The following is a 9,225-nucleotide window of genomic DNA, read 5'->3' on the forward strand; positions in this document are numbered from 1 at the left end:
TCCCCCTCGTGTTGCCTTGAGAGACTGCCGACCACTCCGTCTCTGATTGGCTTCCTAGTTCCATTGTCCCAATCTTTCCCTCCTGTAGTTGAGGGCAACACTTCCATTTTTTTTTTTTTTTGGTCAACACTGTTCTTTTGATCAAATTCCCTACTGCCTCATGGAAGCCAAATCTATTGAACTTCTGCCCTATTCAAATCTTCATTTTTGAGAAAAGTCTTTCAAGAGAAAATGTGTATGTGTATATCAGTAGGCATTTCCTCCCTATGACAAACTAAACCAACACAAGATTTCTTTGACTCTGCTTAACCCCATGATCCCATTTCACTTCATGTCTTATTTTTACTGTCACACTTCCCCAAAAAGCGTATTGTACATTGGTGCATCTACTTTCTCACTCTTATCGTTGACCCTGTTGTCTCTACTGCCCCTGGGGCCACATTTTATGGATACTATTGATTTGAAGTCTATGAGTGATGAAACTCAATAACTCATGCTTTAGCTCTCAACCTTCTTGCCTATTCAACAGCATGTAATGTTGCTGACCACGTTTTCCTTTTAAAAACTTCATCAATTAGTGATCATTTGATATAAGAGCAGAAATCTACTCAAATGATTGAAACAAGGAGGATTTTAATAAGGCCACAGGAAACTCACAGAAACTAAAAAAGGGTAGTAGAAAGATTGGGACATGGAACTAGGAAGCCATCAGCAAGCAATAAAATTATAAAAAATAATTATCAAGCACCTGCTATATTCTGGGCACTAGGAAGGTATAAGTGATCAAGTAGTGAACAGAAGAGACAAGGTCACTGTCCTTGGAGATTTTACAATCTAGTAGGGAAGGCTTATCATAAGCAAGTAATCAAATGCATATTTAGTCCTTGTAATGAGCACTATGGATGAAACTAACTGACTTAATGTGTTATTATAGGTTATTAGTGATGGGTGGAGAAGGCACTTTAAGAAAAGGCACATTAAGAAAAGACATGACATTTAGGTTGAGACCTGAAAAATATGAGGGAACCACTCAGAACTTGCAGAGTAGGGAAGTATAAGGTGTGCTTTAGGTTGAGGATACACCTGTGTGAGAGCCCTGGTGTGGTGTTTCAGGGGAAGTGAAAGGAGGCCATTGTGGCTGGAACTTAACGGGGGATGGGGAGAGCAGATCAAGCTGAGATGGAGAGGGAGGTAGAAGTCAGAACAGGCCAGGCCTTTTGAGATATTTTAAGGAATTTGGATTTCATTGCAAATTAATTGGAAGACATTGAACAGTTTTAAGCAGGAAACAACATGGTCTGATATATTGCTAAGTTTACTCTGACTGATAAGTAGAAACTAGATTAAAGAAGGCAAGAGTAGAAGCTGGGAGTCTACTTGGCAGCTATAGCAATCATGTAGGTAAAAGAAATACAACAGTTTGGATTAATGTAATAGCAGAAGAGATGGAGAGGAGTGGACAGATCAGACATTTATTTATAAGGAACAAAGGAGAAGACCAGCTGAGTGGTTGGAGGGAAGAAAGGAGAGTGAGAAATCAACACTATCTCCCAGCTTTGTATGTGTATGTGTGTGTGTGTGTGTGTGTATGTGTGTGTGTGTGTGTGTGTGTGTGTGTTTTATAAAAATAACTGGGTAGACAGTGATACCATTTACAGAAATGGGAGGAATAAAAAAAAAACAGGGACAGATTTTTTGCAAGGTGAGAGAAAGCAGGAATTCAGAAATTAAAAGTTTAATCCCATTTTGGACACACTCCTCAGAGGTATTCATGGGGATTGGACATGCCAAGGAGGCCACTGGATATATGAATATAGAACTTGGAGAAAATGTCTGGGCTATAGAATGAACTTAAGAGTTACCAACTTTTTAAAGCCACAGGAATGGTTGATACTACCAAGTAGGTGGGTTTATAGAGAAGCAAGCAGAGGATAGAACCCCATTTCTAGAGGGGTTCAGAGGAGGAAGAATCATTGAAGGACACTGAGCACCAATGATTAGAGAAGAAGGGGACAGACCAGTGGAGTTCAGTGTCCTAGACTCCAACAGAAGAGATATATTCCAAGAAGCTGAACCTGACCAACTATGTGGAAAACTGCTACAAATCGGGCTAGGATGAGGTCCTAGGAATATATGCTGGACCCGGCAATAAGAAGCTGTCGACAGTGATTAGTTTTCAGTGGCATGGTGTGGTGTGGAAGCCAGATTTGGAGTAGGTTAAATAGGAAATCAGAAGGAAAGTGTGGATATTTCTCTCTGGAAGTACTTTGGTAAGGGGATCAAAAAATTTGGACTGCAGACGGAAAGTAACGGCATAAGAATCTGTTTTGCTTTTTAAACTTTTCATATGGCTATATATTCATACATTATTGGGAATTTGATGATGAAGAAGAGGTAAGGAATAATTGAAGGGATAACATTCCTGAGAAGGCAAAAGAGGGGAAGGAATTTAGAGTATAAGTAGAGGAGAACTCCTCTCTTAGCTTTTCCTAGGAGAGGAGAACATGTATGTTTTGTACAGAAAGGAAGGAGAGGTAGGTCCTAATGCAGAAAAACTTACTGATATGATGAGTTGAATGCACTGGAGTTGTATCAGTAGGGGTGAGACAGGATGATGGTGGTTTAGGAGGGTTGAAGAAAATGGACAAGATATGAATAGTCTTGATGGTACTCTCAGGCTGTCTTCCTCTTTCTGGTCATCTGGTCTCATTTCTCCTTTGTGCAAATCACTTTGTCATTTTCTCTCAGAAGGCAGATTTCCTCTGCTTCACTGTGCCCATGACAGAAAGTGGTCACCCCATATATAAATTTCTGTGTTCATCCAGTTCATGCCCTTAATAGAATAACCTTTCATTTCTTAAGCCCAGATACCTAAGGGAGACAAATTGATTGGTCCAGACTTAGTCATAATGGAACTCAGGTCAAATCATCTGTGGTTAGAGGAACAAGGCCTTTTTGTACAAATACGGCTGTCAGGTGTAAGTTTTCTGTGTGTTGGAGGATTAGTTCTTGGGGAAGAAGGATATTAGCTTGCAAGACAACCAAAGTGTCTCCCAAACTTACTTCCTGAGATATTGAATTCTCTATATCCTGTTAGGAGTAGTCCTCAGCTTTCTTTTCTAGTTTTATTGTTTATAGCTGAACTCATTATATTTTCCCCAAATCTACTCACTCTCTCTTGGCTGCCCTGTTCCTGTTAAAAGCCATGATCTTCTTCTCAGGCATCCAAGCTTGATGTTTTCCTGATCCATAAGACAAGCATCTGAGGAGCACCCTTTGTATCACTGCACCTTCTTCATTTCCTCTACCTCTTCCCTAATTCTTGTTACTTGAACTCACATAAACTATTCTCAAAGTCTCTTAAACTATCTTCCATACTTTAGTCTCCAATGAATATTGTAAACTATTCTCAGAAGCATCTTCTGAGAATAACTAAAGCACAGCTCCACTCATGTTTTCCCATCCATTCAAGAATCTACAATAGCTCCCCACTGAATAATCAGTAAAGTACAAGTCTTGCCTAACATCCACAGCCATCCCTGAACTGTTATTGACATTACCCTCCATTAAACATCAGCCAAGGCAGACTCTGCAATCATTTTCTAGCAGGCCCTGAGCATTTCTAACTACATTACTTCTTCATACTCTTCTTCTTGAAGACTATTCTCAAAAGGGAGTGGAGTTCCCTACTTTTGCTTTCACAGTGCTTTATTTATACCTCTGTAGTGGCAGTCATATGTTTAAGCATGGTTTTAAACTTGACTTGGAGGGATTTTTTTTTACTCTTAAATACATCAGTTTACTAAAATGTGAGAACAGACATGCCCTATGGAGTGTAGAACAATGTCTGACATTTTGAAGACGTTTCACAAGTAACTCGATAAGGGGTTACCTTGGCTTGATACCAGTGGTGTTGCGACTAAGCCCTCATATAGGCTTATCAGATGCATTGATATGGACCTATTCTATAAGATGCTGAGTAGGCACTCTGAACATTGTATGCTACAGAGAGTTGAAAATAATAAAGAGAAACTCTCTAGTCAAGCACTGCTAATGAATTGACCACACCTTAAGAACACTTACCATATTACTCAGGTGGTTAAAAGTAAGATTCAGCCACAGAAGAAGAGATTAATCTATCACACACTTAATTATTTGTAAACTCTCATTAAAAATGCTGTGATAATAAAGCATATTTCCTCCACAGGACTTCTATAGCTTTAGTATATTGTGACCACTATATTTGGGACTAGAACAAAAGGAATGTCATTTGGTCCCCAAGTCTTACCTATGAATGTACTGTTCTTATGCAACACAGTCTTTCAGCTCAGTGGTGGTACTGATGCTAGTATCGCTATGTATCATTTCAGGGAATTTTTGATGCCACTGTCATCAAAGTTGGCAAGCAGAGTTACTGTGGAGATAAAAGCTGGAAAACCAGTGGTTCCTTTTAGTGCAGCGAGAACTGCATATTTACTTTTTTGATGACCTTACCAGTTAAAAATTGAATGCCTCTTATTTCTATTTTTTCTCCTGAACTTCCTTTAGAAACAAAGAAACGAGGTATGGATCGCTGGGCTTGGAATCTTTGTTAAGCTACTATGCTAGCTTTGGAATAAATAGGCCCAGTAGAGGTTTGTTGAATGTTAAGTGTAACAATCTCTGAAAATTCTACATAGGACTTAATGTTGGTCGTGACACCTTTACTATGTTGTCCTAACTAAAAGAAGATAAAATTGAAAGCACAGTGTGTTTTCCAGAATGCTACTTATAGAAATAACTTTTTCTACAGAATTAAATATCATTTATTTTTCAGTTCCTTTACACAGGCCTCTTGAGAATAGCTGTTTATAACAATGAAATAGAACTAACTACCTAATCAGCAGATGTCACTCCTTAACTGATCTTTCTCAACTGTACTTCCCTGCTGATTTCAGTTGTCATTTCTTTTTCCTGTAAATTTCAACTGCCTTTTCTGCATTACCAATTTCATTTCTAATTTTTAACCTCTGGTTAGTCTCCACGAACAACTAGGACTACTATTTTTCGCTTTGCTATCTAAGGACCATAATATAACATATTCTTTATTTTGAATGCAAATATCTGTGTGATTTACAATAGCAACATAGAATATTTTTCTACTCTGTATCTGTGCTTTGCAGCAGAGATACACCTGTTCTTACTTTTTTTTTCTCCCTCAAATGAAAGGTTCCAGTTTTAGTTCACAAGACCAGCAGAAGATAAAACTTGCCATTCTTTCAACACCATTGAACAAATATTTATGTTATCTAGCTTGTATTAAGCACTGTTATGAAGATTTAGAAGTTATAAAACTAATAAAAAGTCTTGCCTTCATGACTCTTGTTTCTAGACAGAACAAAAAATCATTTTATCCATCCATCTAGTTTGGATGGTAATAGGTGCTCTGGAAAAAAAAAAAAGAGTATAAGGGAAGCTTAGGGGGTACTTGCAGTTTTAAGAAGGATCTTCATGAAGGTGATGACATTTGAGTAAAGGCCTTGTGGAAATAAGGCAAGAACCTTTCAGGCAGAGGAAACACATAGTACAAAGGCGCACGTAGGCTGTCACAAGCAGTAAGGAGTTTTACTTAAAGCATTTGTTAGGGACAAAAATACAGTCAAGGCTTTGTTGTTGCTATTAGGAATCCACCCACAAGAGAATTTAATCAGCTTAAGATGAACATCAGTGCAGATCTGTTCAGTGTTCTCTCAGGGCCATGACCTCATTGCTAATATTGACAACCTAGACTACTTTTTTGATTCAGTTTAGCATTTGATGCTGAATTAGTCCATTTTTTCTTGCTATAATAAAATACCAAAGGCAGGCTATTTTATGAAGGAAAGAGGTTTATTTTGATTCATGGTTCTGGTGGTGCAAGTTCTAAGGGTCTCTTTGAGTGATATTGTTCTTGGTGGCAGTCCTTAGGTGACACAGAGCATCATATGGCAAGAGACAGGGAGCATGTGTGTAAGTATGTCTTGTCTTTCTCCTTATCAGCCTACCAGGATTCAATCATGGGGGCTCTAACCTAATGACTTTAATACTAATTAGTTCCCAAATATCTCACCTCTAAAACCCATAGTCAGATTAAGTTTCTGCCCTCTTAATATCTCAGAGTGGGGATAAAACTCAGCATGTATTCTGGGGCAAAAACCATGTTGAAAGTATAGCAGATGCTTAGCTGGAAAACCCAGATGAAATTAAAGGACAAGGTAGGCTTGATTGATTCTTCATTTTGTTCTCTCACCATGTGGAACCGCATATTAATCATATGTAGTCAGTGACTCCAAGTATTAAATTAACCTCAAATATGGTCCATTACCATTTTTGAACTAAAAAATAAGTATAACAGAATTCTACCTGAGATCAGCTAATGGTAGATTCTTGTCCCATAGACAGCCAAGGCATGAAGCTGCTGGGAACAGAGGTATTTCTTGTAGCATTCTGGAAAACACACTGTGTTTTCAATTTTATCTTCTTTTAGTTAGGACAACATAGTAAAGGTGTCACGACCAACATTAAGTCCTATGTAGAATTTTCAGAGATTGTTACACTTAACATTCAACAAACCTCTACTGGGCCTATTTATTCCAAAGCTAGCATAGTAGCTTAACAAAGATTCCAAGCCCAGTGATCCATACCTCGTTTCAGGGGGTTCCATTTCTCTGAGGAGAACATTTTCTTAAAGCTCCTACGTACCCTTGAAGCCCACTAGAATCCTCAATAAGAATAAAGTAGTAAGAGCTCAACAAAAAGACATTTCAAAGCAGGTATAGAGTTTATTTTAGTCCATCTTTGATTTGTTTGAATCCTGAATCCCTTAGGTATGAAGATCACTACTTATTTCATGGAATTAGTAGTTTTAAAGACAAACAAAATATCTTTAGCAAAGAGAAGGTGATTGAATTTCCAAATAAGTCATTACAAATACGACTTACCAGGAACTGAAAATATTAGCATCATACTAATTCTCTCCATGATCACTTTAAGTTTGCTTTTAGATTTAAATTGTTTATGATAGATTTGAACAAACCAGAAAGCCTTAAAATATGGCCAGGTATCTTGTTTTAGATCCAAATCAAGTATTGATCACTGTGACTATGGTGTAGTACCAATTTAGAATTATTGTAATCTAATGTGTTCAGATTGTTCTATACTTAGACTTAGGAGTGGTCAGAGATAACATTTCTAAAATGAAACCATGCTGTAATCAAATCAACTTAGACATTTACCCACATTTTTTAACTTTACATATTTTTTATCTGTCAAATTTTGTTCTTGCTATTCTGAAAATGTTACCAGAAAGAAAAGCAATTTATTGTTCTTTTTACTCACAGAAAGAATTGATTTCTAAATTAAGAATCATCGATGTTTAAATTGAAAACTAATACAATAGATCAATTACATCAAATTTGAACAAGTAGAATCATTTGGAAAACAAAAAAGAAATGTCTTCACTTTTAATTTTTTTAACTAATGGGAACTTATTTATCTCACAGATAATATTTGTGGACTACTACAAATACTCTATTGATCATGAGCTCACAGCTCTAAGCTATGAGGCACTAGAGCAGAGGGCTTACTCAGATTCTTGGGCCAGTCCTTCTGGTTTAGATTCTCAGCTCCTCCTTTACTAGTTTAATAATCTCAGTGTTAGCTTGTTTGTGCCTCAGCTGGCAACACAGTGGGTATTAATAGTAGATATACCTTGTGGCTTATATGAGGAATGAATGAGTTGACCCATATAGGCACATTGTTAATGTTCAATAAATGTTAGCTATGCTTTTAATATGTGACAGAGTGAGGAACTATCACTAGCCTAATGGAATAAAGTGCTAGATACATTTCTTGTATTTTTATTGGATTTCATCAATTTTTAAATAAAAGCTAGTATGCTTTGTGGTATGAGCACACAAGGAAGCAGAGAGGGATGACTTCTCTAAGTGAAACTGACCCCTGCATATAGTGCCTGAAAACAGAGGAAGCTTGTCAGTATGAGCAGACACCAGAAGTAGACCAATCTGACATCCCACTTCTCCTTTTAACCTGGTGGAAATTAATGGATGGTATCAAATGTGGACTCTTACTTGTTCTTGATTACAGATTAAACCTTGTTTTACTGTAGGGGTAAATTCAGGGTTACGTTAGTTTTTTAAAATCTTTGTACTTCCTCAGTTTCATTGCAGAATAAAAAACAAATTTACCACAATGGATTGTTACGTTATGTCGGGTATTTATTCCTCTCAAGAGGCCATCTGCTTCGGGAAAGGCAGTAAGGTGCTCTCCATTAATATATCTGATGGTGTAATGACGTAAAACTTCTTGTTGACCTCTGCCATTCGGAGTTATTGTCTTGGAACATAGAATTTGATTATCTCTTTTCACTGCATAACTACAAATGTTAGGATAGGCTGTAAAAGTAAGTGCCCTTTGTTTAATTCAGGTTCCAGACATTTCTTCTAATCACATGAAGTTTTTTTGATTATAAGGCTACTAAGCCATGAAAGCTCAGATTACTGAAATTAGAGGGGAAGGAATGGATTCTTTTGGTTCTAACTCTAAACATCCCACCGGATGCAGGTGTACGTGCAAAGCAAGTTTGCCTTAAGATTCCTCTGTCTCAAGTTGTACAGATTGCCCAGGAGGGTGGAGCCCTTGCAACCTGCTTACCCGGGCATATGCGTGTCGGTGGGTGTCGGAGCACGCGCAGGGCACACATGGACCTACTTTCCTAGTCTCGCTCTCACCTCAAAGGCTGTCAACTCGAAGGTCCCTCCCCGCGCGCACTCCCCCTCCTCAATCCTCCGCTTCTTCACGCCCCTCCCCCAAAGTGGAGTACATCAAGATCATTGGCTAAAGTTCCTCTCACTCCTATTCCAGAACCAATCACACGAGCTGGGGTGGAGAGCAGAGGAGCCAATGGGAGTGTTCCTTGCGGCAACTGCCGGGTCCCGACCGCCGGGGGGCGGTGCCGGGGGCGGGGTGCGGGTGGAGGATTAGTTGCCATTCCCAGTGAGAAGCGGGTAGAGGCGGCGGCGACGGCGTTTGCGGTGGCGCGGGCTCCGCGGAGCGCAAGGCACCTTGAGGCCCTTTTCCCCTACCCCCGTCCCTAGAAGCAGGAACCGCGGCCCTCCCTGCAGCTGCCGAGTTCTCCCGCGCGTGCAGTCCCCAAGGGCTGAGGAGAAGGCCTGTCTCTTATACACA

General features: G+C 39.0%; 1 long non-coding RNA gene across 1 annotated transcript in view; it reads right to left on the reverse strand.

Moving 5' to 3' along the window:
• The window catches only part of LOC125611366, a 22,301-nt gene that overhangs the window by 11,140 nt on the left and 1,936 nt on the right, over positions 1 to 9,225 (reverse strand). The window contains exon 2 of the long non-coding RNA XR_007341521.1: positions 4,289 to 4,429. This is a non-coding gene — a long non-coding RNA (uncharacterized LOC125611366). The remainder of the gene's footprint in view (positions 1 to 4,288; positions 4,430 to 9,225) is intronic.

Source organism: Marmota marmota, unplaced genomic scaffold (genome assembly GCF_001458135.2).
Source record: "Marmota marmota marmota unplaced genomic scaffold, marMar, whole genome shotgun sequence".
Taxonomy (NCBI): domain Eukaryota; kingdom Metazoa; phylum Chordata; class Mammalia; order Rodentia; family Sciuridae; genus Marmota; species Marmota marmota.